At 39.9% G+C, this 23868-nt stretch overlaps 1 pseudogene; it reads left to right on the top strand.

Moving 5' to 3' along the window:
- Positions 1–11484: 11484 nt before the first annotated feature.
- Positions 11485–20328, top strand: LOC127683731 (cullin-2-like; annotated as a pseudogene).
- Positions 20329–23868: the final 3540 nt, after the last annotated feature.

The following is a 23868-nucleotide window of genomic DNA, read 5'->3' as shown; positions in this document are numbered from 1 at the left end:
GTTTTCAACATATCCCCAAGGTTGTTTTTCTAAACACTGTTTCTAAACCTTCCTAATGCTGGAATCTCTCAGTATAATTCCTCATGTTGCGGTGACTCCCAACCACAAAATTATTTTTTGCTGCTACTTCATAGCAGTAATTTCAATGTGGTTATATAATTGTTTGATATGCAGATAGTCTTAGGAACCTCTGTGAAAAGTCATTCAAATCCAAAAGGTTGAGAACCAGTGCTCTAGGTCATCTCCCAAGACACAGAACCTGCTGGTATTATTATGTGACCTCGATGCGCCTGTTTGCTGGCATGGAGATCTATAACAATCCGAGTTATTTGTTTTGACATTATCTGCAGACAATGATGAAGGGAAGCTACTATAAACACAATTAGAGTGCTTTCTCCTTCTCCCTCATCACAGATTATTCAAAGTGTCTCTTTCTTCTTTTGTGCTGAAATTTATCTTCTACCCTGTCAGTCACAGTGATACTTGAGGCTTACACACATACCACAAATTCCTCCTAGTAGATATATAAAAAGTATTTTGGAACAATAAACAGATACTGAAGATGTGCCTGCTATTCATTTGATAGGATGTGGTTTCATTCCCTCTCTGCATAGCAAGTGCAGTCAGAGCAGGAGTTATACTTTTTATTGTCCTTTTTAATGCACTCTATTGTAAGAAAACAGGTATCAGCCAGCACTGAAAAATACAAGAGTCCTTGAGACATATCCATTCTCCTTAAGGAAGATCTGAGAAGCGTACACTCTCTTACTCTGCATACATGGTACATTTTGAAATGTCAAGCTACCTTTTTAAAAAATTTTATTTTTTAGATCTTATGCATAAAAATATATCAATGGCCGTAACTGAATAAAAGGTTTAATGCTCTCTTTCATCCTCTTCTATCTCTGTCAGAGAAAGGCTGGAGTAGATGTATCACTGGGAAGGAGAGGCTTGTCAAGGGAAAGAAGCAATCATTGCTGAGAAAGCGAATCTGCGCCGCTGCCAAGAGGAACATGAGGAGCGCCCCTCACACTCAACCTTTCAGTTCTTCAGTGAATGATTACCTCTTCAGTTTTTTCTCTCCTCCTCCTCCCCCTCCCCTCTCCTTTCCCCTCCCCACTCCTCCTCTTCTCCCTCTTCCTCCTCTTCCTCCTCCTCCTCCACCTCCTTTTTTCCTGGATTCCAACAATGAAAGAAGCTCAGGGCATTGTTACTGGGGTGTCCCTCAACAAAACAGCAATCGATGTCCACTGGTCAGTAAAGGGCACAGAGACAAACTGCTCTGGAGAAAGTGTCAGGAAATAGCATCTCATTTATTGCACGTGAGCAACCACTTGTATATAGACTGTGATTGGTTACCACATTGCCTCCTATTGGATAGCAAACACTCATACCACCAGGGTCTCCATGCAGAGGAAGCACAACAACAGAGACAGCAGCAGTTCAGACATGTCTGAAGGCCAGCTACTGCCTGCAACTCATGTTACTCCAGCCCTCAGTGTTCTAACTACAGGAGCATGGTGTTCCAAACTTATTTAGAAGTGCAGTGTGTTGGCAGTCAATAGGTCATGCATACACTAACATTCTCTTACTTACAATTACAAAATTGCAAAATGGTTGATTTTGTCAGTCATTAGTATCTTATAAAAGAAAAGGAGGTCAGATTATTCAGACTCCTTGTGAGAATAGTTCTTGGTAAGTAGTTAAGATAGGAACCAGATTGGTTATTTTCTGTATAGTTTATTAACTTCTTTAAATCCTTCGTTTGCCCTTTATCTCGCTAGATCCCAGAAAATCGACCACTTTGTTGTTATTAACCACTTCCCTTGTCCAATAACTTTGTTCCAAATTCATACAAAAAAAAGAAATTGTAATTTTGCTTAAGATGAAGATATATCTATGCTTAATTCTCCTTGAACAAAACACAACGTATTAGAGAATCATATAACAAGGGTTTCAGCATAAGGAAAGTGATATTTATGTGAAAACAAACAGAAGCTGTAACCCTGCAAGCCACGGCTTTAGGAATTTCTGAGCCACAGAGCAGGGACTGGGATCTGCTGAGGTGATGACCATGGGAGAAACTTGTAAGAAAAAGGCCTTGGCTTGTGGAGTGGGTGTTGGTGGGCATAAAGAAAAGAGCAGTCGCTGGGGCTAAGGGGCATGAGTGCCAGAGTGAGATCTCACACAGAGACGCGCCTCATAACTCATAAATCCTTTAATAAAGTCTTCACAGTGCTATGCTTTTCAAGAGCTAAATAAAACAAAAATTAAATACAGGGTCCGTTGGTCTCACCAACAATGCCTAAAAGCAAAGACAGAACGATATCCTAATTATTTACCTTCCTTCCCATAAGAGACTAAAAATAAAGCCTTGGGAAGGTGCATATGTAAATTCAAGAATATTGACCCCAGCGCGATGACTCATGTCTGCTGTGACAAAATTTGGGAGTCTCAGGTAGGAGGTTAGTAGAGTCAAAGGGAGTCTTGATTAGAAATGGAAATCCTGACTTAGAACAAAATAAAACACTCAACAATAAAATAATGTAAGATTTCCCCGGATGCAGCAAAGTGTTCTTCCCATTAGTCAAGCATTCAAAAGCAGAAAAACACATGAGAAAGGAAGAATAATTATACAATAGAAACAGACTTTTTAAAGAAAAAGCATGATGCTGCAATATAGATACAAAAACTAAAATAAAATATGATTAAAATTAATATTTTTCAGAATGTTGGAAATTTTTCAGAACAGATTGCAGTAGATAAGGAATAGACATTCAGACACATGCACACACATGTATGTACACACATTCATATCCCTCTAGACCCTGTTAAGCGTTTGGTTTCAGACTCCAGGACAAGGGGCTGAAGTGAATATTTCACATATCAAAGCAGACCTGACTTCCAGATTCTCCCAGCATCCCTCAGTCTCTACCTGGCACGCCCTGCCCCCAACCCTGGGCTTTCCAGCCCAGCGCCTTAGCTGCCCTTCCCCCTATACAATCCAGACATTTTTCGCTTGCCCTCTCTCTACTTTCATCTCTTCTCTCCTCTCTCTGTGTGCACACTCTTTTTTTCTTCCCCCTCTATCTCCCCTCCCATGATAATTCCCCTGGCTCCTTTTGGGATTTCGTTCTAATGCTTTGAATTAACCTATGCCCCAAAATCAGGCATCTGCAAGTCCAAACCCTGAAGGTCCCAGTGTCAACTACCTGTGTCTTGTGATGAATAGATAAGAAATGGTATACAATGTAAAGTTTATGTAAGGTCTAAGGATATGAAAGCTTCTAAGTGCTTGAGAATCTAGGAAGGTGTTGTGAGGTTGGTAAATGTTGATAGGAAAGTAACTTACATAGGAGGAAGGAAAATGTCTCACATTTCTTCCCTTCAATATGCTACTGCTATAACTTTAAAAAGTTTCCTGTAAGCTTCAGGGAATCCACTCAAATCCACCTCTAACAGAAAAAATGGACTCCAGAGAAGTACTGTCAATCAGCAGCCTTATTCCCACCTTCCCTGCCTATTCCTGACGGTGGAATCTATTCCTCCTTCCCTGGTCCTGGGACCCACCCCCTACCCCTCCACCAACTACCAAGACCATGGAGCTAAACGTTTCAAATATATACCTAATGTTCAGATATTTCCTTAGAACCTGCATACAGGACAGTTCCAAAGCAGTTACCCACAGGCGCTCCTGTCCAGCCTCGCAGACTGCTTCAACAGGGCCCGCACACTCCCCTGCCAGATGCTTCCGCAACCTGGACAGCAGAGAAACAACCAGCTCTTCTGGACTTGGCTAACATTCCAGCTTTGCCTAACCCCAATAACGATGCCCCTACGCCAGCAGAAAGTACTGACAGATGACTATATTGCCCCTTAGTCTTTTATTTGTAGCAACAACAAAAAAAATTCTTTGAAGAGTAATATAAATGTTGGCAATATAGACCAGCCATATCTTAGCCTTCTGCCTTTGTATGTTCAATACGGGGAGTCAGGAGCAGAGAAAAAGATCTTTCTCTCTGACCTTTGGATGTGTTGTTGTTTTAAAAGATAACACATTCTTCCCTTTTCTTGCCAGTTCCTTGCTACACTAAGTCATTGTGCTTTTATTTATGCCAGGATGAATATGTTAATTTATTCCTTTGCATCATTTCTGACATTCTTTCCAGAATGAGCAAAACATCTTTATGTTAGATTAAACTCGGGCTGCATTGCTTAAGTGTAACCTTCAAGCACCTGGTTGTGATACAGTGTAGCTGTACTGCTGACCCCGACCTCTGGTATATAAAGAAGGAAAAAAAAAGGAGTCCTACAGATGCTGAGGAGTTTTAAAATTTGTGTTTGACTCAACTGACAAATATTTTAATAGTTCATTTAGCAGGAACAGTTTTTCTGCATTAAAATGTGTTTGTTGCTGTGATGTGTTTTCTCCCTTTGTCACTGAGAGTTCACCTTGCCTCTCATTACATCCGTGTAAGGATTTGACCTGAGTCAACAAACCATAGTTATAACATGTATATATGCATGCATTTTAAACTACTATAGCTATTTAGATTAGAAATTATTTTTGTGCTGTCTTGCAATAATTTTTATTTTATGCCTTAAAAAAGAAAACCTTTGATTCCAGTATTTATCTTCATTTTTTTAATATTTTTTATTTTCTATATTCTTTGTTTACATTCCAAATGATTTCCCCTTTCCCGGATCCCCCCTCCCCATATGTCCCATAAACCTTCTCTCTCCATCCATTCTCCAATCACCTCCCTCCTTTTTCTCTGTCCTTATATTCCCCTCCAATGCTAGGTCAATCCTTTCCAGTATCAGGAACCTCTCCATACTTCTTTGTGGGAGTCATTTGATATGCGATTTGTGCTTTGGGTATTCAGGGCTACTGGGCTAATTAATATCCACTTATCAGAGACTGCATTCCATGTGTATTCTTTTGTGATTGGGTTACCTCACTTAGGATGATATTTTTCAGATCAAACCATTTGCCTAAAAATTTTGTGAATTCATTGTTTCTAATTGCTGAGTAGTATTCCATTGTGTAAATATACCACATTTTCTGTATCCATTCTTCCTTTGAGGGGCATCTGGGTTCTTTCCAGCTTCTGGCTATTATAAATAAGGCTGCTATGACCATAATGGAGCATGTGTCTTTATTGCATGCCAGGGAATCCTTTGGGTATATGCCCAGGAGAGGTATAGCAGGGTCCTCCGGAAGTGTCATGTCCAGTTTTCTGAGGAACCGCCAGACTGATTTCCAAAGTGGTTGTACCATCTTACAGTCCCACCAGCAGTGGAGGAGTGTGCCTCTTTCTCTACATCCTCTCCAACACCTGCTGTCTCCTGAGTTTTTGACCTTAGCCATTCTGACTGGTGTAAGGTGAAATCTCAGGGTTGTTTTGATTTGCATTTCCCTAATGACTAATGATGTTCAGCACTTCTTAAGGTGCCTCTCTCAGCCATCTGAATTTCTTCAGGTGAAAATTCTTTGTTTAGCTCTGTACCCCATTTTTAATAGGGTTATTTGGTTCCCTGGGGTCTAACTTCACGAGTTCTTTGTATATATTGGATATTAGCCCTCTATCAGATGTAGGGTTGGTGAATATCCTTTCCCAATTTGATGGTTGCCTTTTGTCCTTTTAACAGTGTCCTTTGTCTTACAGACACTTTGTAATTTTATGAGGTCCCATTTGTCAATTCTTGATCTTAGAGCATAAGCTATTGGTGATCTGTTCAGGAACTTTTCCCCTGTGTCCATGTCCTCAAGGGTCTTCCCCAGTTTCTTTTCTATTAGTTTCAGTTTTTCTGGTTTTACATGGAGGTCCTTGATCCACTTGGAGTGAAGTTTAGTACATGGAGATAAGAATGGATCAATTCGCATTCTGCTGCATGCTGACCTCCAATAGAACCAGCGCCATCTGTTGAAAAGGCTATCTTTTTTCCACTGGATGTTTTTGGCTCCTTTGTCAAAGATCAAGTGACCATAGGTGTGTGGATTCATTTCTGGATCTTCAATTCTATTCCATTGGTCCACTTGTCTGTCACTGTGCCAATACCATGCAGTTTTTAACACTATTGCTCTTTAGTATTGCTTAAAGTCAGGGATACTGATTCCCCCAGAATTTCTTTTGTTGTTAAGAATAGTTTTAGCTATCCTGGGTTTTTTGTTATTCTAGATGAATTTGAGAATTGCTTTTTCTAACTCTGTGAAGAACTGAGTTGGGATTTTGATGGGGATTGTGTTGAATCTGTAGAATGCTTTTGGCAAGATGGCCATTTTAACTATATTAATCCTGCTGATCCATGAGCAGGGCAGATTTTTCCATTTTCTGAGGTCTTCTTCAATTTCCTTCTTCAGAGACCTGAAGTTCTTTTCGTATAGATCTTTCACTTGTTTGGTTAGAGTCACACAAAGATACTTTATATTGTTTGTGGCTATTGTGAAGGGGTGTCATTTCCCTAACTTCTTTATCAGCCTGCTTATCCTTTGAGTATAGGAAGGCAAATGATTTGCTTGAGTTGATTTTATAACCAGCCACTTTGCTGAAGTTGTTTATCAGCTGTAGGAGTTCTCTGGTAGAGGTTTTCGGGTCACTTAAGTAGACTATCATGTCATCTGCAAATAGTGATAAATTGACTTCTTCCTTTCCAATTTGTATCCCCTTGACCTCCTTATGTTGTCTAATTGCTCTAGCTAGAACTTCAAGTACTATATTGAAAAGATATGGAGAGAGAGGACAGCCTTGTCTAGTCCCTGATTTTAGTGGGATTACTTCAAGTTTCTCTCCATTTAGTTTGATGTTGGCTACCGGTTTGTTGTATATTGTTTTAACAATGTTTATGTATGGGCCTTGAATTCCTGTTCTTTCCAAGACTTTTAGCATGAAAGGATGCTGAATTTTGTCAAATGCTTTTTCTGCATCTAATGAGATGATCATATGGTTTTTTTCTTTAAGTTTGTTTATGTAGTGGATAGCATCAATGGATTTCCTTATATTGAACCATCCCTGCATCCCTGGGATGAAGCCTACTTGATCATGGTGGATGATCGTTTTGATGTCTTCTTGGATTCGGTTGGCAAGAATTTTATTAAGTATTTTTGCATCAATATTCATAAGAGAAATTGGCCTGAAGTTCTCTTTCTTTGTTGGATCTTTGTGTGGTTTTGGTATCAGCATAATTGTGGCTTCATAGAACGAGTTGGGTAGAGTTCCTTCTGTTTCTATTTTGTGGAACAGTTTGAAGAGTTTTGGTGTTAGGTCTTCTATGAAGGTCTGATAGAATTCTGCACTGAAGCCATCTGGTCCCATGCTTTTTTCGGTTGGGAGACTTTCTATGAACCTTTTTATTTCTTCGGGTGTTATGGGACTGTTTAGATGATCTATTTGATCCTGATTTAGTTTTGGTGTCGGATATCTGTCTAGGAAACTGTCCATTTCCTCCAGATTCTCCAGTTGTGTTGAGTATAGGCTTTTGTAGTAGGATCTAATGATTTTTGGGTTTCCTCAGTATCTGTTGTTAATATCTCCCTTTTCATTTCTAAGTTTGTTAATCTGGATACTGTCTATGTGCCCTTTGGTTAGTCTGGCTAAGGGTTTATCTATCTTGTCGATTTTTTCAAAGAACCAGCCCCTGGTTTTGTTGATTCTTTGTATGGTTCTCTTTGTTTCTACTTGATTGATTTCGGCCTTGAGTTTGATGATTTCATGCCTTCTACTCCTCCTAGGTGAACTAGCTTCTATTTGTTCCAGGGCTTTCAGGTGTGTCATTAAGCTGTTAGTGTATGCTCTCTCCATTTTCTTTTTGGAGGCACTCAGGGCTATGAGTTTTCCTCTTAGCGCTGCTTTCATTGTGTCCCATAGATTTGGGTATGTTGTGTCTTCATTATCATTAAATTCTAAAAAGTCTTTAATTTCTTTCTTTATTTCTTCCTTGACCAAGGTATCATTGAGTAGAATATTGTTCAGTTTCCACGTGTATGTGGGATTTCTGTTGTTTTTATTGCTATTGAAGACCACTTTTACTCAATAGTGATTTGATAGGAGGCATGGGATTAGTTCGATCTTCTTATATTTGTTGAGGTCTGTCTTGTGACCAATTATATGGTCAATTTTGGAGAAGGTACAATGAGGTGCTGAGAAAAAGGTATATTCTTTTGCTTTAGGATAGAATGTTCTATATATATCTGTTAAATCTAATTGTTCCAAAGCTTCAATTAGGTTCACTGTGTCCCTGTTCAGTTTCTGTTTTCCTGATCTGTCCATTGAGGAAAGTGCAGTGTTGAAGTTACCCATAATTATTGTGTTAGGTGCAATGTGTGCTTTGAGCTTTAGTAAAGTTTCTTTTATGAAAGAGGGTGCCCTTGCATTTGGAGCATAGATGTTCAGGATTGAGAGTTCTTCTTGTTGTATTTTTCCTTTGACCAGCAAGAAGTGTCCCTCAGAGTCTCTTTTGATGACTTTGGGTTGAAAGTCAATTTTATCTGATATTAGAATGGCTACTCCAACTTGTTTCCTGAGACCATTTGCTTGTAAAATTGTCTTCCAGCCTCTACTACTCTAAGGTAGTGTTTGTCTTTGACCCTGAGGTATGTTTCCTGTATGCAGCAAAATGTAGGGTCCTGTTTACATATCCAGTTGGTTAGTCTATGTCTTTTTATTGGGCATTAAGTCCATTGATGTTAAGAGATATTAAGGAATAGTGAGTATTACTTCCTGTCATTTTTGATGTTATTTTTAAAATTTGATTGGTTAACTTCTTTTGGGTTTGATGAAAGAAGGTTACTATCTTGCTTTTTCCTGGGTGAAGATTCCCTCCTTGTATTGCTGTTTTCCTCCTATTATCCTTTGTAGAACTGGGTTTGTGGATAGATATTGGGTAAACTTGATTTTGTCATGGAATATCTTAGTTTCTCCCTCTATGGTGATTGAGAGTTTTGCTGGGTATAGTAGTTTTGGCTGGCATTTGTGTTCTCTTAGAGTCTGCATGAAATCTGCCCAGGATCTTCTAGCTTTCATAGTCTCAGGTGAGAAGTCTGGTGTGATTCTGATAGGTCTTCCTTTATATGTTACTTGGCCTTTTTCTCTTACTGCCGTTAATATTCTTTCTTTGTTTAGTACATTTGGGGTTTTGATTATTATGTGACGGGAGGTATTTCTGTTCTGGTACAGTCTGTTTGGAGTTCTGTAGGCTTCTTGTATATTCATGGGCATCTCTCTCTTTAGGTTAGGGAAGTTTTCTTCCATAATTTTATTGAAGATATTTGCTTGCCCTTTAAGTTGTAAATCTTCACTCTCATCTATGCCTATAATCCTTAGGTTTGGTCTTCTCATTGTGTCCTGGATTTCCTGGATGTTTTGGGTTACAAGCTTTTTGCACTTTGCATTTTCTTTAACTGTTGAATCCATGGTTTCTATGGTATCTTCAGCATCTGAGATTCTTTCTTCTATCTCTTGTATTCTTTTGTTGATATTTGCATCTGTGTCCCCTGATTTCTTCCCAAGGTTTTCTATCTCCAAAGTTGTCTCATTTTGAGTTTTCTTCATTGTTTCTACTTCTGATTTTAGATCCTGGATGGTTTTGCTTAGCTCCTTCACTTGCTTGTTTGTGCCTTCCTGTAATTATTTAAGAGATTTTTGTGTTTCCTCTTTCATGACCTCAGCCTGTTGACCAAAGTTCTCCTGTATTTCATTAAGTGATTTTTGCGTTTCCTCCTTATTGGCTTTTGTATTCTCCTGAATTTCTTTCAATGATTTTTGTGTTTCCCTTGTAAGGGATTCTAACTTTTGATCTATTTTCTCCTGAATTTCTTTAAGTATGTCCTTCATGTATTCCTGTACCAGCATCATGACCAGTGATTTTAAATCCAAATCTTGTTTTTCTGGTGTGATGGGGTATCCAGGACATGCTGTTAAAGGAGAATTGGGTTCAGATGCTGCCATATTGTCTTGATTTCTGTTAGCAACATTCCTGTGTTTGCCTTTTGCCATCTATTTCTCACTGGTGTTAGTTGGTCTTGTCAATGCTGGACTCACCAGTGCAAGCTGCCTCTTCCCAGGTGGCCTCTGGTGCACAGCTGCACTGCCTGGAGACAGGGTGCTGTGGCCCAGGCTGTTCAGATCCTGAAGCAGACACCTGAAGGCTCACACCAGGGCCTGCTGGACTCACCAGAGCACACTGACTCCTCCCAGCCGGCCTCCTGGGTACCCCTCTGGCCTCTTGCAGGACCCGGAACTGTGGTGTTGCAGCCAAGGCTGTTCTGGATCCCTGAATTTCCAATATAAGCTTGTCCCAGGAATTCTTACTCAGCCAGCTGAACCATGGCCGAACTAGGCCCGCCTGTCTCAAAAACTATAGCCATACCTATAGCAGATTATCATACTCCAATCTGAGACATCAAGTCATCACAGGGCACTTCTACTCTGCCATTAGTTCAGCCATATCCATAGCAAGACCCTGCCCTGATACCGTCCATCTTGTAGATATCTTTGTGCCCATTCTCTCATCCCTGCCTGCATACGAGCAGCCAGCGCTTGCATATTATGAAAAGGTTGATGGCAGACAAGCCTGTGCTTCTGGCACAGATGCCATCACTTACCAGATCCCAAGCCATAGTTCCTCTCTTGATGGCCATTTGCCAACCTCCACTCTATAGCCACCATCAGAAGTCCTACAAGGTAGGCTCAATAGCTACAGGAATTCCCTCAGCACAATTACTGGAGGGGAGGAAGAAACAGAAGCAAAATCGTAATAGCCACCTCTACCAAAGACTGTAGGAAACCTATAATAGTCAAAAGGTAGATTAACAAAATATCCCATCAATCTATTAACATTAATGTTTGCTGCTAGAACTATACAATCACTGTATATAACATCCTTATTAACCCCAGAACTCCTGTACACTCATTGATGCTAGAGCATTGCCTCATATTGCTCCCATGGAAAGCAATAGAAAGAAATTTCTACCGAGAATGTAACCTATAAAGCCTGAAAGAAGTGAATTTTATACAAAATGTATAAGTATTGATGTAAGGCAGGGAGAAACACAAAAGCCAAGGGGTGCATACACCACCCAAAGAATAAGATAACTCTTTTTATTCAACCTTAAACACATGGAAACATAAAAACTACCTAAAAAAGAACTCAAAATACTGTCCTAAGGAAAATTCACAAACTTGGAATAAACAAGATCATATTGCCAAGATATTTGCAGTCACATATATGGATTACAGCTCGTCACAGCTCTATTGTACTTTCAGATGGAAATGTAGCACATATACAATAGACCTCCTGTAACATTATCACAGGGAGGAGTGCTGTGAACTGGAAGGAGAGCTGACAGCCCCCTCTGAGCCCTCACTGCCCACCCTCTGAGCTAGTGGCTTTGTCCTTCACTCATCTTGGTTGCCTCCATCTCTGGTCTCTGGACCTCTGTCCTTGCCCTGCCTCTGCAGGAGGTTTAACCACTAAACTTGCATGATGTCTTTACTAAGAGACTTTGATGAGACATGGAACAAGCTCCTAACTTCAATCAGAGAAATTGTTATGTTGGGATATGTAGAGAGAGCAGCATGAAACAACTGCTTCTCAGATATCTATGATGTATGTGTGGCTTACTCAGAACCACTTAGAGAAAAATTGTATGTGGCAACAAAATTTGTTTTAGAAAAACCACATTCAGAAGGTCCAAGAGAGTTCTGGATTCTGAATAAGAACTTCTTATTATGTATCATAGGGTGTCAACTTGACTATATCTGGAATGAACTATAATCCAGAATTGGAAGGCTCACCTGTGATCCTAATCTGGAGGCTGAGAGATACAATTTTCTGACCTGGATCTGGGCAGGGAGATCTTGAGGCACAGTGGCTATTAATTCCAGAAGATTAAGACAAAGAGATCTCTGAGTTCAAGATCATCTGGGATTAAAGGTGTGGAGGCACATGCCTTTAATCTGGGCCACACCCTCTGCTGGAGACCTACATAAGAACATTGGATGAAGGAAGATTTACTCTCTCTTCTTTGCCTGCTTGCCCCAAGGGACTGAGCAACTGCTAGATCCTTGGACTTCCATCCACAGCTGCTGCTGACCATTGTTGGGGAGTTGAACTACAGACTGTAAGTCATCCACAAATTTCCTTACTATATAGAGACTGCCCATAAGTTCTGTGACTCTAGAGAACTCTGACTAATACAATAGTTATTGGGAAGAGCGCAGCAAGGGCACCAATTATATGGACTGCTTATATAGGTATCTCAATATCCAGTTTATTTAAAAGAATGAATTGATGGAAGCTGATTTATATGGCTACGGTGGAATAGATATAAATGAACCCTGTATGAAAACAGGAGAGCTAGTATTGGTAATGTGGAGAAACTTAATCGTTGAATCTCTTCAAAGCATCCTCATCCTCATTTTGGCTGCACCAAGAAATTAAAAATGATCATGTGGAGAAGACCCAAACAAAAAAATAATCTGTGTCATTATTAACTCCTTTGTTCATGTTTAGCAGTATAAGAAAAATTCCTTTGAAGTTTACCAGGCAATCTTTGTGTTTCCCTTTCTGACTGAGACAGGAGAATACTGCAAGCAAGAATTTCAATTTTATTACAGGAGTCAAATTACCCACAGTGTATGGAAAAGGTTTTAGGTGGATTGGAAAATGAAGAATATTTGCATCCATATTCGCTGCCTGCCGGGACAGAAAAGAGTCACTAGGTACTGTATCACCCTGAGCTTTAGATCTCTGGTGGTGCAAACCGCCAGGGGTCTGCCTGCACCAAAGAATTGAGCATATAAGCGGTTTGTCTGCCAGTCCACCGGGCGTGGGGCCTGTGTCCTGCCCAGAGAGCAGCAGAGGAAGAGATTCCCAGTGGCCATATTTGCTGCCTGCTGGGACAGAAAAGGGTCACTTGGTATTGTATCACCCTGAGCTTTAGATCTCTGGGGGTGCAAACCACCAGGGGTCTGCCTGCACTCAGGAACTGAGCACATAGGTGGTTTGTCTGCCAGTCTGCTGGATGTGGGGCCTGTGGCCTGCCCAGAGAGCAGCAGAGGAAGAGATTCCCAGTGGCCATATTCGCTCCCTGCCTGGACAGAAAAGTGTCACTAGGTACTGTATCACCCTGAGCTTTAGATCTCTAGTGGTGCAAACTGCCAGGGGTCTGCCTGCACTCAAGAACTGAGCACATAGGCGGTTCATCTGCAAGCCGGTCGGTCGCAGGACCTGTGTCCTAAGTGAGAATCAACAGAGGGAGTGACCCCCACCACACGATCTTTGCCCCATAACAGAGCAGTCAGAGAACACCTGGTTCACCTTGACAACCCACTTATAACATTGCTTGAGGCAAGACTGAGCAGGGCTCCAAAGGCACAAAAGAGGAAGGAAGCATATCAGTAATCTGTGTCAGAGGAAACCCAGTCATCCAGTATTGCAGAAATAACCTTAAAGACCCACAGTAGGTTGAATCACCAGCCAGTGACAATAAGACCATCTAACACCAGGGAGAACTAGATGGCTAAAGGCAAATGTAGGAACATTACTAAGAGAAACCAAGGCATTATGGTAGCATCTGAACCCAATTCCGCAACAATAGCAAGTCCTGGATATCCCAACACACCAGAAAAACAAGAGTTGGATTTAAAAGCACTGGTAAGGATGCTGTTAGAGGAACACATGAAGGACATAAATAAATCTCTTAAAGAAATTCAGGAGAAAAATGATCAAAAGCTAGAAGCCCTTACAAGGGAAACACAAAAATCACTTAAAGAAATTCAGGAGAATATGGGTCAGAAGTTAATAGCCAATAAGGAGGAAATGCAAAAATAGCTTTAAAAAATACAGGAGAAGTTTGATCAACAGGCAGAAGTCATGAAAGAGGAAACACAAAAATCGCTCAAAGAATTAGAGGAAAACACAAACAAGCAAATGACAGAACTGAGCAAAAACTTCCAGGATCTAAAAACAGAAGTAGAAACAACTAAGAAAGCACAAAGGGAGACAACTTTGGAGATAAAAAACTTTGGGAAGACATCAGGGACCATAGATGCAAATATCAACAACAGAATACAAGAGATAGAAGAAAGAATCTCAGATGCCGAAGATATCATAGAAACCATGGACTCAACAGTCAAAGAAAATGCAAAGTGCAAAAAGCTTGTAACCCAAAACATAAAGGAAATCCAGGACACAATGAGAAAGCCAAATCTAAGGATTATAGGCATTGATGAGAGTGAAGATTTACAACTTAAAGGGACAGCAAATATCTTCAACAAAATTATGGAAGGAAACTTCCCTAACCTAAAGAGAGAGATGCCCATGAATATACAAGAAGCCTATAGAACTCCAAACAGACTGGACCAGAACAGAAATACCTCCCATCACATAATAATCAAACCCTCAAATGTACTAAACAAAGAAAGAATACTTATGGCAGTAAGAGAAAAAGGGCAAGTAACATATAAAGGAAAACCTATCAGAATTACACCAGACTTCTCACCAGAGACCATGAAAGCTAGAAGATCCTGGGCAGACCTCATGCAAACTCTAAGAGAACACAAATGCCAACCAAGACTACTATACCCAGCGAAACTCTCAATCACTATAGATGGAGAAATCAAGATATTCCATGACAAAACCAAATTTACACAATATCTTTCCACAAACCCAGCCCTACAAAGAATAGTGGGGGAAAACACCATTACAACGAGGGAAACTATACCCTAGAAAAAGCAGGATATTAAGCTTCTTTCATCAAAGCCCAAAGAAGATAACCACACAAGTATAAAATTAAAATCAAAAATGATAGGAAGCAATAACCACTACTCCTTAATATCTCTGAACGTCAATGGACTCAATTCCCCAATAAAAAGACATAGACTAACCGACTGGTTATGTAAACAGGACCCTACATTTTGCTGCATACAGGAAACACACCTCAGTGTCAAAGACAAAAACTACCTTAGAGTAAAAGGCTGGAAGACAATTCTACAAGCAAATGGTCCCAGAAAACAAGCCGGAGTTGCCATTCTAATATCAGATGAAATTGACTTTCAACCTAATGTCATCAAAAGAGACATGGAAGGTCACTTCTTGCTGGTCAAAGGAAAAATACAAGAAGAACTCTCAATCCTGAACATCTATGCTCCAAATACAAGGGGGCCCTCATTCATAAAAGAAACTTTACTAAAGCTCAAAGCACACATTGCACCTAACACAATAATTGTGGGTGACTTCAACACTCCACTCTCACCAATGGACCGATGAGGAAAACAGAAACTAAACAGAGAGACAGTGAAACTAATTGAAGTTTGGACCAATTGGATTTAACATATATATATATATATATATATATATATATATATATATATATATATATATATATATATGTAACTTTTTATCCCAAAGAAAAGAATATACCTTTTTCTCAGCACCTCATGGTACCTTCTCCAAAATCAATCATATAGTTGGTCACAAGACAGACCTCAACAAATATAAGATTGAAATAATCCCATGCCTCCTATCAGATCACTATGGAGTAAAAGTGGTCTTTAATAATAATAAAAACAACAGAAAGCCCACATACACATGGAAACTGACCAATAATCTACTCAATGATACATTGGTCAAGGAAGAAAGAAAGAAATCAAAGATTTTTTTAGAATTTAACGAAAATGAAGAGAAAACATACACGAATCTATGGGACACAATGAAAGCAGTGCTAAGAGGAAAACTCATAGCTTTGAGTGCCTCCAAAAAGAAATTCGAGAGTGCATACACTGGAAGATTAACAGAACAACTGAAAGCCCTGGAACAAAAAGAAGCTAATTCACCCAGGAGGAGAAGAAGACAGGAAACCATCAAATTCAGGGCTGAAATCAATCAAGTAAAAACCAAGAGAACCATACAAAGAATCAACAAAACCAAAAGCTGGTTCTTTGAAAAATTCACCAAGATAGATAAACCCTTAGCCAGACTAACCAAAGGGCACAGAGTAAGTATCCAAATTAACAAAATTAGAAATGAAAAGGGAGATATTACAACAGAAACTGAAGAAATAAAAAAATCATCAGATCCTACTACAAAAACCTGTACTCAATACAACTGGAGAATCTGGAGGAAATGGACATTTTCTTAGACAGATACCAATTACCAAAATTAAACCAGGATCAGATAGACCATCTAAACAGACCCATAACCCCTAAAGAAATAGAAGGGGTCATAGATAGCCTTCCAACAAAAAAAAGCACAGGACCAGATGGTTTCAGTGCAGAATTCTATCAGACCTTCAAAGAAGACTTAACACCAATACTCTTCAAATTTTCCACCAAATAGAAACAGAAGGAACACTACCCAACTCCTTCTTTGAAGCCACTATTACGCTGATACCAAAACCATACAATGATTCAACTAAGAAAGAGAATTTCAGGCCAATTTCCCTTATGAATTCCAATGCAAAAATACTCAATAAAATTCTTGCCCACCAAATCCAAGAACACATCAAAACGATCATTCACCATGATCAAGTAAGCTTCATCCCAGGGATGCAAGAATGGTTCAATATAAGGAAATCCATCAATGCAATCCACTACATAAACAAACTCAAAGAAAAAAACCACATGATCATTTCATTAGATGCTGAAAAAGCATTTGACAAAATTCAGCATCCTTTCATGCTAAAAGTCTTGGAAAGGACAGGAATTCAAGGCCCATATCTAAACATAGTAAAAGTAATATACTGCAAACTGGTAGCCAACATCAAACTAAATGGAGAGAAACTTGAAGCAATCCCACTAAAATCAGGGACTAGATAAGGCTGCCCCCTCTCTCCATATCTTTTCAATACAGTTCTTGAAGTCCTAGCTATAGCAATTAGACAACATAAGGAGGTCAAAGGGATACAAATTGGAAAGGAAGAAGTCAAACTATCACTATTTGCAGATGATATGATAGTATACTTAAGTGACCCAAAAAATTCTACTAGAGAACTCCTACAGCTGATAAACAATTTCAGCAAAGTGGCTGGTTACAAAATCAATGCAAGCAAATCAGTAGCCTTTATATACTCAAAGGATAAGCAGACTGAGAAAGAAATTATGGAAATGACACCCTTCACAATAGCCACAAACAGCATCAAGTATCTTGGGGTGACTCTAACCAAACAAGTGAAAGACCTATATGACAAGAACTTCAGATCTCTGAAGAAGGAAATCGAAGAAGATCTCAGAAAATGGAAAAATCTTCCACGCTTGTGGATTGGCAGGATTAATATAGTTAAAATGGCCATCGTACCAAAGGCAATCTACAGATTCAATGCTATCCCCATAAAAATCCCAACCCAGTTCTTCATAGAGCTGGAAAGAGCAATTCTCAAATTCATCTGGAATAACAAAAAACCCAGGATAGCTAAAACTATTCTCAACAGTAAAAGAACTTCAGGGGGATTCAGTATCCCAGACTTTAAACATTACTACAGAGCAATAGTGATAAAAACTGCATGGTATTGGTACAATGTCAGGCAAGCAGATCAATGGAATAGGATTGAAGACCCAGAAATGAACCAACACATCTATGGTCACTTGGTCTTCGACAAAGGAGCTGAATGCATCCAGTGGAAAAAAGATAGTCTTTTCAACAAATGGTGCTGGTTCAATTGGAGGTCATCATGCAGAAGAATGCGAATCGATCCGTTCTTATTTCCTTGTACTAAGCTCAACTCCAAATGGATCAAGGACCTCCACATAAAAACTGACACACTGAAACTAATAGAAAAGAAACTGTGGAAGACCCTTGAGGACATGGGCAAAGGGGAAAAGTTCCTGAGTAGAACACCAATAGCTTACGCTCAAAGATCAAGAATTGAGAAACGGGACCTCATAAAACTACAAAGTTTCTGTAAGGCAAAGGACATTGTCAAAAGGACAAAATGTCAACCAACAGATTGGGGAAGGATCTTCACCAACCCTAAATCCGACAGAGGGCTAATATCTAATATATACAAAGAACTAAAGAAGGGAGAACCCAGAGAACCAAATAACCCCTTTAAAAAGTGGGGTACGGAGCTAAACAAAGAGTTTTCACATGAAGAACTTCAGAGGACTGAGAAACACCTTAAGAAATATTCAACATCATTAATCATTAGGGAAATGCAAATCAAAACAACTCTGAGATTTCACCTCACACCAGTCAGAATGGCTAAGGTCAAAAACTCAGGAGACAGCAGGTGTTGGCGAGGATGTGGAGAAAGAGGAACACTCCTCCACTGCTGGTGGAATTGCAAGATGGTGCTACCACTTTGGAAATCAGTCTGGCAGTCCCTCAGAAAACTGGGCATGACACTTCCTGGGGACCCTGCTATACCACCCCTGGGCATATACCTAGAGGATTCTTCAGCATGCAATAAGGACACATGCTCCACTATGTTTATAGCAGCCCTATTTGTAGTAGCCAGAAGCTGGAAAGAACCCAGGTGTCCCTCAACGGAGGAATGGATACAAAAAATGTGGCATATTTACACAATGGAGTACTATTCAGCCATTAGAAACATTGAATTCATGAAATTCTTAGACAAATGGATGGAGCTGAAGAACATCATATTAAGTGAGGTAACACAGTCTCAAAAGATTAATCATGGTATGCACTCACTGATAAGTGGATATTAGCCTAGAAACTTTGAATACCCAAGACATAATCCACATATTAAATGAGGTCCAAAAAGAATGGAGGAGTGGCCCCTGGTTCTGGAAAGACTCAGTGCAGCAGTATAGGGCAAAGCCAGAACAGGGAAGTGGGAAGGGGTAGATGGAGGAACAGGGGGAAGGAAGAGGGCTTATGGGACTTGCAGGGAGTGGGGACCCAGAAAATGGGAAATCATTTGAAATGTAAATAAAAATATATCAATAAAGAAAATAAATTTTTAAAAAGAAAATATTTGTATCCACATTCATATGCTAAATGATCCATGAGTGTCAGCAATGGACAGTAGCAGGCCCATGACCATTCTCACACTGAGGGCCACAATGTCATTCGGCTAGAGAAGAGTAGCATGTAGAATGCATATGCATTACTCTGCATATCAACAAGTTTCCCTCATATGACTCAGATGCCACAAAATCACATCCACAGTGAGGGCCTTAGAGCCACCAGTAACCATACTCAGGAACATATGCCAATACAACTCTCTGTGGAATCAATTTTGGCAGAACATGGTAAATTTCTTCAGCCTGTCAACACTGTTCTGAATGATGGTGATCAACATTTTATGAGTGTTGTCAATAAGGCCGTTATATCTGTTGTAAATTACAGAGAACCCAAGACTGTTTGCAAAACATCTGAATTGCTTGCTAAGTACAGTGACAACACGCTAAAGAAGTCGGCAAAGGAGAAGACCAAGAATGAGGTGGAAGACAAACTCAGAAGCTCCCTCACTGTTCTCAAATACACCAGGGCCACAGATGCTTTCTAAAGAAGCCATGATCAATAAATTAAAACAAGCCTGTGGTTATGGATCTATCAGCATGCTACATCAGATGTGCACAGACCTGAGAGTCTGCCAATCTCAACAGTAAGTTCAACAGCTTCATCAGAAACCAAGAGATGATGATAGATTTAGGGATTCGTTTCCAAATATATGTCCTCCGCTGGTGCATGGCCTCCACTCAGTCTCCTTCATCCACATTTTCAGTCCCCCAAGAGTTAATAAGGGGTGTACAAATGTTTGATTTGTTTTTCAGCCAGCATTTCAGTGGAAGGAAACTGACATGGTTACATTATCTCTAGGCAGGTGAAGTCGAAATGAAGTATTTGGGGAAACTGTGTGTAGCTATGGTTATGACCTACCAAATGGTAGTTCATGCCTTCAGTGACAGTAACCCTGCCATCTATAAAGAACTTTGGGACAGCATGCAGATGAATGAAAAAGCTGACCAAAACAACGAAATCATTACTTGATGCGGAAATGATTAACCATGATTCAGAAAAGGCAGATACTGATGCAGAGCCTTCATTACCATTAAATGTAAGCTTCAGCAGTAAGAGAACAAAATTTAAAATTACTACATCAATGCAGAAGGATACACCACAAGAACTGGAACAGACTAGACATGCTATGTATGACGACCAGAAAATATATCTTCAAGCTGCTATTCTTTGCACTGTGAAAGTATGCACAGTGCTTCTTCGAAATGCCCCCATTCAAGAGGTCATCATCCAGGAAAGAGCCAGGTTCAGTCCCAGTAGCAGATGATTAAGAAGTGCATAGACGGTCTGAGGGACCAGCAGCACCTTGAGCACAACCAGGCATTGACAGATGGAGCAGGAACTTGAATACAGCTTGCATCACTTGAGGCCTTCTCCTGGTGCAGGTGTGAGGTCATTGCCATCCACACTGGGTGAGCTCCTGTGGGAGAAAACAGGCCTGTAACTTCATACTTCAGTAGTCTGTCATCCCGTTTGTCTGCTGTTTATCACATCATCAGTGCCATGTCATGAGCGTCAAAAATAAATAAATAAATAAATCCCTATTGATATTTCAAACTCGTGCCATTTTGACATTTCTTAAAAGCATACTTTAAAAATGGGAGAAGTGTCGCTGAAAAGTGGAATTTGTTTTGTACCATGATTGTCTTGTGGTGTGTGTGTGTGTGTGTGTGTGTGTGTGTGTCTGTGTGTCTGTGTGTCTGTGTGTGTGCACTGTATCTTTATTTTCCTGGTTTCCCCTCTGGAAACCCCCTATCTCACCCTACTTACCCTGCTTCTATTAGGTGCTCCCCCACCCACCTACCCACTTCTGCCTTACTGCCCTAGTATTCCTCTACACTGGGGCATCAAGCCTTCACAAGACCAAGGGCCTTTCCTCCTATTGATGCCAGATAAGGCCCCTTTAGCTCCTTCAGTCCTTCCCCTAATTCCTCCATTGGGGTCCTGCGCTCAGTCTGAAGGTTGGCTGTGAGCATCCACCTCTGTATTGGTCAGGATCTGGCAAACCCTCTCAGGAGACAGATGTATCAGGTTCCTGTCAACAAGCCCTTGTTGGCATCTGTAATAGTGGCTGGTTTGGGTGTCTGCATATGGGATGGATCCTCAGGTCTCTGGATGAACTTTCCTTCAATCTCTGCTCCACTCTTTGTCCCTGGATTTCCTTTAGCAAGAACAATTCTGGGTTAAATTTTTAGATATGAGTGGTTGGTGCCATCCCTCAACCGGGGGACCTTGCCTAACCTATAGTAGTCTTGACAGGTTCTACCTCCCTTTTGTTAGTATTTCAGCTAATGTCATCCCTGTGGAGTCTTGGGAGGCTCTTGCTTTCCTGGCATCTGGGACTTTCTGGTTGCTACCCCAAGTTCCCCATCCCCCATAGCTCACACCTCTGTTCAATTTCTCTGACCATCTGTATGTCTCCATCTCTTCTCATGCCTGGTTATTTCCCTGTTCCCCAACATTCTTTTCCTCCCAAGACCCTCTCCCTCTCTACATCCCTTGATTATTTTCTTCCTACTTCTAAGTAGGACTGAAGCATATACTCTTTGGTCTTCCTTCCTCTTGAGCTTCATGTGGTCCTTGAGTTGTATCATGCGTAGTCCATGCTCTTTGACTAATATCCACTTATCAGTGAGTGCATATCATGTGTGTTCTTTCATGATTGAGTTACCTTACTCGGGATGATATTTCCTAGATTGGTCCATTTGCCTGTGAATTTATTGAAGTCATTTTTTAATAGCTGAGTAGTATTCCATTGTGTAAATGTACCACATTTTCTGTATCCATTCCTCTGTTGAAGGACATCTGGGTTCTTTAAAACTTCTGGCTATTATAAGTAAGGCTGCTATGAACATAGTGAAGCATGTGTCCTTACTACATGTTGGAGCATCTTCTGGGTACATGTCAAGGAGTAGTATAGCTGGGTCCTCAGGTAGTTCTATGTTCAATCTTCTGAGGAACCGCCAGACTGATTTCCAGAGTGGTTGTACCAGCTTGCAATCCCACCAGCAGTAGAAGAGAGTTCCTCTTTCTCCAGATCCTCACCAGCACCTGCTGTTACCTGCGTTTTTGATCTTAGTCATTCTTACTGATGTGAGGTGGAATCTCTGGGTTGTTTTGATTTGCATTTCCCTGATGACTAAGGATGCTGAACATTTCTTTATGTGCTTCTCAGCCATTCAATATTCCTCAGGTGAGAATTCTGTTTTGCTCTGTACCCCATTTTTAATAGGGTTATTTGGTTCTCTAGAGTCTAATTTCTGGAGTTCTTTGTATATATTGGATATTAGTCCCAATCTGTTGGTTGCCATTTTGTCCTATTGACAGTGTTCTTTGGGGTCCCATTTGTTGATTCTTGATCTTAGAGCATGTCATGAATGTTCTGTTCAGGAAATTTTCCCCTGTGCCCATGTGTTCGAGGCTTTTCCCCACTTTCTCTTCTATTGGATTCAATGTATCTGGTTTTATGTGGTGGTCCTTGATCCACTTGGACTTGGACTTTGTACAGGGAGATAAGAAAGGATCAATTTGTATTCTTCTATATGTTGACCACCAGTTGAACCTACACCATTTCTTGAAAATACTGTCCTTTTTCCACTGGATGGTTTTAAGTTCTTTGTCAAAAATCAAGTGACCATAGGTGTGTGGGATCATTTCTGGGCCATCAATTCTATTCCATTCTTCTACCTGCCTGTCACTGTATCAATACCATGAAGATTTATCACTATTTCTCTGTAGTACAGCTTGAGGTTAGGGATGGTGATCCCCCCAGATGTTCTTTTATTCTTGAGAATAGTTTTCACTATCCTGGGTGTTTTGTTATTCTAAATGGAATTGAAAATTACTCTTTCTAAGTCTATGAAAAATAGAGTTGAAATTTTGATTTGGATTGCATTGAATCTGTAGTTTTCTTTTGACAAGATGGCCATTTTTATTATATTAATTTTGCCAATATTAATATTTACCAATATTAATATTGATAGTAAACATGGGAGATCTTTCCACCTTCTGAAATCATTGATTTCTTTTTTTTAGGGACTTGAAGTTCTTGTAGAGATCTTTCACTTGTTTGGTTAGAGTCACACCAATATTTTATATTGTTTGTGACTATTGTGAAGGGTATCCTTTCACTAATTTCTTCCTCAGCTTGTTTATCCTGTGAGTATAGGAAGGCTACTGATTTGCTTGAGTTAATTTTATATCCAGCCACTTTCCTGAACTTGTTTATCAGCTGTAGGACTTATCTGGTGGAATTCTTGGGGTTACTTAAGTATACTGTTATATCATCTACAAATAATGATATTTTCACTTCTTCCTTTCCAATTTATATCCCTTTAACCTTTGGCTATCTAATTGCGCTAGCTATAACTTCAAGTACTATATTGAATAGATAGGGAAAAAGTAAACAGATATCTATTCCATGATTTTAGTGGGATTGCTTCAAGTTTCTCTCCATTTAGTTTGATGTTGACTACTGGTTTGCTGTATATTGCTTTTATTATGTTTACATATGGGCCTTGAATTCCTGATCTTTCCAAGACTTTTAACATGAATAGATGTTGAATTTTGTCAAAAGCTTTTATAGCATCCAATGAAATGATTGTGTGTTTTTTCTTTGAGTTTGTTTATGCAATTTATTACAATGATAGATTTCTGTATATAGAACCACCCATCGCTGCATTCCTGGGATGAAGCCTACTTGATCATGGGTAATGATCATTTTCATGTGTTCTAGGATGTGGTTTGTAAGAATTTTTAGTACTTTTGCATAAATATTCATAAAGGAAACTTGGTCTGAATTTTTCCTTCTTTGTTGGGTCTTTGTGTAGTTTAGGTATCAGCATAACTGTGGCTTCATAGAACAAGGTTGGAAGTGTACCTTATGTT

The sequence above is a fragment of the Apodemus sylvaticus genome, chromosome 4 (genome assembly GCF_947179515.1).
Source record: "Apodemus sylvaticus chromosome 4, mApoSyl1.1, whole genome shotgun sequence".
In the NCBI taxonomy this organism is placed as follows: domain Eukaryota; kingdom Metazoa; phylum Chordata; class Mammalia; order Rodentia; family Muridae; genus Apodemus; species Apodemus sylvaticus.
Note: the sequence above shows the minus strand (reverse complement) of the source record. Positions and strands in the feature narration are given on the sequence as shown.